A 9,192-nucleotide genomic window follows, 5' to 3' on the forward strand; every position below is an offset into this window, starting at 1 on the left:
TAAAATAATTTAATTCTATTTAAGATAAAGATTAGCGTTGGTAACTTTGAACAATTAAATTTGAACAAAACTTCTCTATTCCTACCACTGTGCACCACACCCACAAAACTAACTACGAAAAAAATGCACAAGTATTTACTCTTACATTAAAAATTAAACTGGTATGGTTGGAGTGTGCTCCAACATTTGTAAAAGAAAAGGAAAACTAAACCCAAATAACCACCCTCTACAACATGTTTTTCGGTACACCTAAACTTAGGCAGACAGACAGACATTGGGCCATGTACATGTGATAAGTACATCTGGAATGTGTAGCTCTGGGTATGTATTCGTGTGTCTGTATCTCTAGAATGTTGTTTAACAGTTTCACTTCAATGTTCGATTATATAATAGTTGGTTTTGTACTATTTTCCTTTGTTTAACTTTATGTTGGCATACACTCACACACACAACAATCTATACTCAGCTGGCACCAAAACACACAACTACAAAAATAAGTATCTGTGTAGCAAAAAGCTTTTTAAACATTTATGTATCCTTTGAGTTTATTTTGCAGTAAATTTTCTTGAGACTGAAGCAAATGAGTAAAAGAGAGAAAGATAAACTATTTTGAGTAAATTTTTTTTTAAAAAAAGACTCATGTTGGAACATGATTTTATGTATTTATGTGTGTTTGAGGTTTTTTGCATTCACGTGTAATAAAATTAATGTGTTAATAAGGACACATTCATTAGAGCACCTTAAAGTATGCTTCATATTTTTGGAAATGTATACTGTTGTGTTTTGTGGCGTTTTTTTTTTGTTTGTTTTTACTTCAAATTAAATTTTCTTGGAAAATTTTGATGAATTAACATATTTTTCGTATGGAAGTGTTAAGTTTTTGGTTAGTGGCAGTGTTAAGTGTATTATTTCAATTGTTAGAGAATGTCAAGTACGTACTTGATTATGGAAATTAAAGCACATGCTTACTACATATGTACATCCATGCTAGGGTTGTCATTCGAATAAAATAAAATAATCGATTATTTGAATAGAATAATTAAGGAAAGAAATATTTTTATTTAAATCAATAAAATTCTTCAATTTAGAATAAAAAACAAGTAAGAAAGTATGGTCGGTCAAGCCCGACCATATAATACCCTACACTAAGTAAAAGAGCAAAAAAAAATTTTCTTTTAAAATTTCAATAATTTATATTTTTGAGTGATTTTCAGAAGTGGGGTTATATGGGGGCTATGACCAATTATGGACCGATCACCATGAAATTAGGTCGTGTGATTTATGTCTATATTAAAGTTAACTATGTTGAATTTTGTGTGTTTACCAACATTTTTAAGCGATTTATGCACGTTAAAGTGATTTTCGGAAGCGGGTCTATATGGGAGCTATGACTAATTATGGACCGATCGTAACAAAATTTTGTGACATGAATTTTGTGTATATAAAACTTATTTGGAGCGGAATTTGTGGAGATACATATATAAATTAAACATTTATGACCGATAAAGTCCAATTTCGGGAGGACATTTGTATGGGGGCTAGGTGAAATAGTGGACCGATTTCAGCCAGTTTCAATAGGCTTGGTCCTTGGGCCGAAAAAATAATATGTACCAAATTTGATCGAAATATCTTCAAAATTGCGACCTGTACTCTGCGCACAAGGTTTACATGGACAGCCAGCCAGCCAGCCAGCCAGCCAGCCAACCAGACGGACGGACGGACGGACGGACATCGCTTAATCGACTCAGAAAATGATTCTAAGTCGATCGGTATACTTTAAGGTGGGTGTTAGACCAATATTTTTGGGCGTTACAAACATCTGCACAAACGCATAATACCCTCCCCACTATGGTGGTGTAGGGTATAACAAGTAAGAAATATAATAGCCTACACCAAGTAAATGAGTAAAAATATTTTTCATTTAAAATTTCAATAATTTATATTCGTGAGTGATTTTCGGAAGTGGGCCTTATATGGGAGCTATGACCAATTATAGACCGATCACCATAAAATTTATGTCTATATGAAAGTTATTTATGTTGAATTTTGTGTATATACCAACATTTTTAAGTGATTTAAGCACGTTAAAGTGATTTTCGGAAGCGGGTCTATATGGGAGCTATGACTAATTATGGACCGATCGTTACAAAATTTGGTGACATGAATGTTGTATATATAAAACTTATTTGGAGCGAAATTTGTGGAGATACATATATGTATCTCCATAGATATCCCACTCGCATCCCACTAAGGGACTAAAAATATCTTAAAGGAATGGACCTAGGCTTTCTTTTGAGCAAAAAAAAAATTAAAAAAGGGCCCATATTGGAAAAAAAATTTTGATTTTGCAAAAAAAAATTAAAAAATTGTTTGTCTTGCGTTACAAAATATTTATTTTGATAGATATCCCACTCGCATCCCACTAAGGGACTAAAAATATCTTAAAGGAATGGACCTAAGCTTTCTTTTGACTACAAAAAAAATTTTAAAAAAAGGGCCCATTTGGAAAAAAAATCGTATTTGCAAAAAAAAAAGTCAAAAATTGTAAGTCTTGAGTTAAAAAATATTTATTTTGATAGATATCCCACTCGCATCCCACTAAGCGACCAAAAGGGTCTTCAAGGATAATATCTAAGCTTTTGTTTGACCTAAAAAAAAAGATTAAAAAAGGGTCCATTTTGAAAAAAAAAGTCAACAAAGTTTTTGATTTTGCAAAAAAAGTCAAAAATTTTATGTTTTGAGTTACAAAATATTTATTTTGATAGATATCCCACTCGCATACCACTAAGCGACCAAGTAGGTGTTCAAGGAAAATATCTAAACTTTATTTTAAGAAAAAAAAAAAAAAAAAAAAAAAAAAGAGAAAAAATTTAAAAAAAAAAAAAAAAAAGTTTTTGATTTCGGAAAAAAAATATTAAAAATTTTTTATTTTTTTTTTAAATATTTTTTTCGAAAGATCGAAGAAATAGCTATCTATACTATTTGGGACACATTTTGCTAAGAACAATAGGTAATAAGTTACATGGATAAGAAAAAACCCCTGTTTGACCAAATTGTCAAAATTTTACCGCCTATAACTCAGAGAGTTCTCGACCGATGTTATTGAAAAATTGTGTCTGAGTTACTATCCAATAGAGCTAACCTTGGTGCAAATTTCATCCCGATCGGAAGACATCGATTTCAAAAGTTGGTTCACTTGACATGAAATTCCCCATATACTAATTATAAAAAATAATAATGCATCCACAACAAAGGTGAAGGGTATATAAGATTCGGCATAGCCGAATATAGCACTTTTAGTTCCAAGTACTCTGAAATTATAATTTAAAGTAGGTCGACAATCGGGCAACATTTGTCCATAATCAACCTAATTGTCTTATAATAATTAATATCCTGATGAAATTGGACATACATTTTTCTACCAACTTTTGTTAGGATCGGTCCATAATTGACCCTACCCCCCAATATAACCCCTATATCAGAAAAATAATTTATTGTCACAAATTGATGATTCGACACAGCTGAATATAACACCCTTTGACCTTTTATATTATTTATTTATACAAGTTATTAATATTTCAAACTCATTTAATTTAATTTAATAATATTTATTTAAATCGTTTCGTATTTAATTTTTAATAATTTCAACCAGAATTTAAAATAACTAGTCATAGGAGAATGTAGTCATAATTTCATATTTAACATTTTATCACAATAAATATGTGACCATAAACATATGACTGAATCCCTTTGAGACATTAAAATATCAAAAATGAACAATAAATCTTTAAAAGAACATAAAAGTGCTGGCAAACAAAAGCCAAACAATATGTAAACATACAGGACAACAAAAAGGATATTCATATAAAAGAGAAATTTACACAGACAAAGCATGGACGAAAACAGTCCCCAAGGATCAATGGATAGTACAGCTGGTAAACATGATGATAAATATGATGGTGATAAATTGTTATAAGGCTGACAAGAAGAAGGAATACTGCATCGTGGTTTGCTTATTTACATAATTTAAATAATTATGGACTTAAACAGGTTATTAAATAGAAATTAAATTGCATTCAGAGAAGCCTATATAACGATAACCTTATGAACTGACATGATTATCAATAAATCAGATATAGTCATGAGAATTTTGGTTTAATATATACAATAGTTGACATACAATAAAAACTTTTTCAAATATTTAATTATTCAAATAAATTATTCTTAAGAAATTTGTATTTTTTATTATTTTATTAACATTATTACGTTTTTACCTTTTAAAAACAGATGTTTATTTCCTTTAAATAAACCAACCGTATTCTTTTGATTGCAAATCAAAGCAGTTTAGTAGTTTAAAATTGTAATAACCAGGGAAACCAAAATATGCAAATGCATGTTTTTTCTGGTGAGTCTAATGAGCACATGGATAAGATATTTACACGTTTCAGAACTATTTAAGAATTTTGGCATCGATTTGTTAGTGCATATTTTTGCATATTTTACCCTTAAATACATATTTTTGCATATATTTGTTTTAAGAGCATATTTATGTCATATTTTGCGTTTTTAGAGCATATTTTACTGTTTAATAGCATATTTTGAGTTTATCAAAAACAAATTTTGTCTTACTTATTTTTCGCTGTTGTGTTACAGGTTTTTACTTCCAAAAAAAAAATTTAAAAAACAAAACAATTTTTTTTTAAAATTTAAAATAACAATTCGAAAAATTTTTTTATCCAAAAAATTAAAAAACTGAAAAAAAAATTTTGTTCACCTAAAAATATTTAAATTTTTTATTTTGAAGTATAATTAGATGAATGGTATATAAGATTCGGCACAGCCGAATATAGCTCTCTTACTTGTTTTAATATAAAATAAGCACTATTTTAATAATAGCTCCATCTAAATATGAAATTTTAGTTCTAATTCAAACTTAACCTTTCTAAGTGTTAAAGAAATATTGTCTTTTAAATTTGCTCCTGTAACATCAGTTGATGTCGAAAGAACATTTTCTATGTATAAAAATGTTTTCAGATCCAATAGACACGATTTTTATTTGAAAATTTAAGTAAATTTTTTTTTGCTTAAAAATTATGTAAGAGTTTGTTTTTTTAAGAGCATATTTTTTAAATTTTAAGAGCATATTTTAAAGTTTTTACTGCATATTTAAAGCGCCTAAAACGCTTTTTTTAGAGCATATTTCCGGTTTCCCTGGTAATAACTAACTATTAAAATAACAGTATAGTCACAATAATGCAGTTGATGTTAATTATAACAGAGAGTATGATCAACTAACTACTGACTGTAACCGCTGCCACTATTTATACACACCGCCATCTTCCAGTAGCTTCATGAACTATTTTAACGGACAAAACTTACAAACAATGTTAATAACAGCGTGTTATCAATATTGTTGATAAGTACAAGTTTCAACTGATGTTAATGTTTATAAACATGATGAATGTTGCAAGCAGTCTTTTAAATTTCATTAATCATGGCGGAACAATAAGTCCGCGACTTTTTGAATTCCCCACCTCTTAACTGAAAGGGCAAAACAGCTCCTATCAACAGGCATCTGTCAGTCAACTCCTGTCAAAACTTGTGTTTGAATGCCATTGATAGCGGACTACCACGAGACTTGAGAACAAGATGGAAAAACCTGAATTTCTTGTGCTCTTTAAGCATTAATTTTTGTGGATAAAAACAAATACTATGGGAACTCTGCACCATCAATTTCAATGGTAAAAAGTGGTTTACTGAATTTCGTTGTGGCGCGGAATATGCCAAACGTTCTGGATGCACAGTTGAGATCTCTACATCCGAAACAATTTAAAACATTCACGATATGCTGCTGGCCGAATGGAGATTGAAAGTGTGAATGATCACTTGGGTATGAAAAAGCTTTCCGTAAGATGGTTGCAGCGTTTACTCACAATCGACCACAAACGCAATCATGTGTCAACTGCGCAGGAGTGTTTGGCGTTGTTCAAAAGCAATATGGACGAGTTTTTATGCCGTTTCATAACCGTGGACGAAACGTGGACAAAATCAGCAAAATCTCTGGTGACTATTTTCCAAACCTGAAGAAATTGTGCGGCGGAAAGAGCATCTTGACAAATTTTATTTTTTGGAAGGGATAAAACAATTGGAGAGACCTTGGACAAAGTGTTTAGAGCTCAAAGGAGACTAAGTTGAAAAATAAAATTATTTTTTTATCCAAAAACCTGTGTTTTATTCAAAAAGTCACGTACTTGTTGACCCGTCCTCGTAACTGAAATATGTATTTCATGAACTATCGAATTATTTACAGGCGATTGCAACCAATTTTAGATTATTGATGAGCTCCGTTGCTATTAAATTATCTTGTCTTGAAGTAGTTTTATGTGGTCTTCCTCTGATTTATTCAAACCTTTCAAATATCCTACGTAAGAACATGTAGAATCAATATATCAGATATTTTCATGAGAATTTTGCTATGGAAAATCAGCAAAATCGATCATTAAATGGCAGATATATAAGCAAAAATCAAAGACTATTTCCATTTTTTACATATTTTTCAAAACCTATCCAACTAAACATCGTTGGATTGACAATAGGCCAATTTTGAGCAAAATGCTACCAAACTATTCATGTTCTTTAATTTACTTTCAAGTAGGTCAAAGTAGTATACAATATTTGTTTAAATAAATTCCCCATTCCTTATAATTATGTGAAAATTTAAATTCAATAAAACCACAATTTTATTTAAAGATGTTTTTTTATAATTTTTTATTTCAATCACAGCACAGAATACAGAGATTATTTATTTCTTTATTTTTCATCATAAATGTAAAATGAATATTTTGAATGATTGACTGACTGACTAAATATGAAAGTAGTTTTATAGAGAAGTTAGGATTTAATGTGAATGAATTAGTTTTTCTTAATAAATTTAATATTTGACTGTTTACATTTCATTGTTCATTGTTTTTTTTAAGAAAATTATAATTATAAACTAAAAACTACAATTAAAAGAGAAAAAGCTAATAGCGTTTTTTTTTGGTGGAAATCAGTTTTAGTTTTTTCTTAATTTTGTTTACTGGTTAATATCTATATAACAACAACATTATTAATTTCAACTACTTTAGGTTTTCAAACTTTTTGTTCAGTGTTTGTTTTAGTATTCAAATACATGGAGACAACTAATTTTTTTGTTTAAATATTATTTTTTAATTTTTTTTGTTTATGTAGACATAGATTTCAATATTTTTGTAATTTTATTTATAACTTTTCAATATTATTAGAATTTTAGTTTATATTCTAAATGATTTTTGATAAACTCAGTTTTCAGTTTCAATTTGCAACAAAACAAATAATTATAAGTTTTAACTTGCATCTTAAAGATAAAAAGGTAAATAGGTTTTGTTTGTATTTTTGAAAGAGTTGTGATTGTTTTTTTTAAAGGTTTTTCTTTGTTTATAGGTGAGTAGTTGTTATAATTAGTATTAGTGTTGATTTAATTATAGTATGTATTTCCTATATTGTTTAAACAATTTTATTCAGCAAATTATGTTAAAATTTACAATAAAAACCCAAAGGTCTTGAGCAAAGGTAAATAAAATAACTATAGGAAAAAAAATAATCTCAAAATTAATTTAATTAAAAAATATATTTCAAAAAGAAAATAACTGCACACAGATGAAAATTGAATTTAGGCTTAAATTTAAAATTGCCAGAAAATCATACGAGTACATTTTATTGCATATTGTAATTTATAAGCTGAAAGAATTACATTTTATTTTTAGACAATCGGACATTTCAGACATTTTTAACCCTCCGTTACTGCATAATCATACATTTTTAGGAGCCCGATACGCAGTGAAAACAACCCAGACTTACTCTGGATTAGTTATACAAATGAACGATTTTTTCATTATCATGGTAATACAATTAAATAAAGAATTAGTTAGATATTTCTATTGGTAGAATCAGACATATCATTAATTTATACAAATTGACAATATCAAATTAATCATCTTCAGAACTAAATTTTACACAAATTGTCGGTCGTAGACATGTCTTTGTTATACAGGTTTAATGAAAACTTTATTTTCTGTCACCCTCCAATTTCTTAAATTTTTGTATCAAATTATGTCTGCATTACATAATCAGCCTAACTAGCAGTTCGTCCGTGAGATTTTTTGATCTGCGCCTGTTTTCTCTAATGTCAGCAGTACAGTCCCAGTACCGTATCAATATTGATAAAATGTTATATTAATGAAATGTAAAAGACATTCCTTTATTATTGATATCCAGCTGAAATTTTATTTAAAAAAAAATATGAGCAATTCTGACTGTATCAACAGAACTGCAAAAGCTAAGCAGCTCAGAATAGTTTATTGTAAATACAATTAATTGATCCAAAAATCATTTAATTCTATAAACATGCTCTTTTTTTAAACATTGGATTACAAAATTTTAATCATACGAGTATCAGACTTAAATGAGCTGATATATTTTTTGTAATGAAAATAAACTTTTTTAACTGGAAAGGCAATAAATTATTTTGAAATAGTTTTTTCTGACCGACAATCATGTAGAATATAAATTTATGAATCTAAACGCAGAGAAAAAACATGGTCTAAGAGCAACATATTATGATAAGATTAATGATCGTAGTGCAAACATATGATTATAAAATATCATATTATGATCAAATATAGTCATAATATCATTGTCATGCATGATCATAATCACCCCTATCGTGAAAAACATGTGAAATTTATGTTTCCATGAAATATCCATTTACCTCGAAGCGAAAATTGATATCGTGATACTCCCCAGAACTTTTCACTCACAATAGTTGATTTTGTTCGTAACAGCTGTTTATTGTTTACAAAATTCCATCTAAAAAATTCCCAATATTGGGGAATTTTTTCACGTGAACAAATTTTATGAACGAAAAATGAGAACAGCGAACATATTCAATGTGAAATATTGATTCGCGATAGGGATGAATATGTTTTGAACAAATAATATTATGAACCAAAGCCTTCATAATATGAACCTAAGTAATCATGCCCAAGGTTATCATATTATCATAAAATTCAGACATATACAGCCCAATTATGAATAAAAAATTCCGCGGGAGTTTGTTCCCCGGGAGTTTTTTCCCATTGAATTTGAATAGGAAAAATGAGAAAAGGGAAAAAG

This window comes from Calliphora vicina, chromosome 1, assembly GCF_958450345.1.
Source record: "Calliphora vicina chromosome 1, idCalVici1.1, whole genome shotgun sequence".
NCBI lineage: Eukaryota > Metazoa > Arthropoda > Insecta > Diptera > Calliphoridae > Calliphora > Calliphora vicina.